Here is a 978-nt window from a genome sequence, read left to right on the forward strand (position 1 = left end):
TGCTGCGGGCTGCGCTCGGCCCCCCGCCCTCTCCCGTGCTGCTTCAGGTTGGGTGGCGGGGGAAGGCCCTACCGCCAGTTCAGGTCACCAGCAGCTGCAGGTGCCTTCCCCTAGAAGACTTAGGAATCGGTTTCCCCGGCAGGGAAGTTATACTGTGAAAAATCTGAATATTTTCGGTTTTCATAAAGGTGAACCGCTTTGCTACGTATAGGTTTGATTGTTAAATGACTTCCCGCACAGTCAGTATTTTACAAGGCCATACTCCACAAGTCGGAGGCAGAAGTCACGAGTTTTACACAGAACCCTGTTTCCGAGGGCTAAAAATAATCTGGTAATGTTCATTAGCAGCCCTGGGCAGAACAACACACATGCTCTCGATCATGCACATTCCTTACCCATCTACGCCCTCAAAGGGGAAAAAAAAAAAAAAAAAAGCTCTATGAAAGTTAAGAAAAGTGATTCAAGTAACTTATACACGGAATAACAGTGCCACCTTACGATAAATTCATGTCCTTACACGTGTCTGTTTCGCTTCCACAGCTTGCTTCGGGATGTCCTCCGGTGTGTAAACGCTCGGACTTTAAGCGGGACTGCTCCTGCTCCTGTGAAAAAAGATACAGGCTTGCTTAGCTGTGCGCAGGATCCGGTTCCCGGAGTCAAGAACGTTCATTCAGAGGTAACGCGCAATGTTTTCCCGTGTATATTTGTTTCTCAGGAAAGATTATACGAATAACCTTCATCAAGAAAGTAAGCACGTTACAGCAGCAAAACAGATTCAGGCAATTAGAAAAATTAATGTTGTGCAGGAGAGGGTAGTATTTTAAATTCCTTTCCTCCTTTTCCCGCTTCATCTATATTTTTCACTAAAAAACCCCCATGCATTTTAAACACCTACTTTTATTACTTAGGAAAAAAAATCGTAACATGTTCATGAGGCATCATTTTCCTCCCGGCCGCCTGGAAGTGGTAGGGGCTGGG

Source organism: Pygoscelis adeliae, unplaced genomic scaffold (assembly GCF_000699105.1).
Source record: "Pygoscelis adeliae isolate BGI_AS28 unplaced genomic scaffold, ASM69910v1 Scaffold55, whole genome shotgun sequence".
NCBI lineage: Eukaryota > Metazoa > Chordata > Aves > Sphenisciformes > Spheniscidae > Pygoscelis > Pygoscelis adeliae.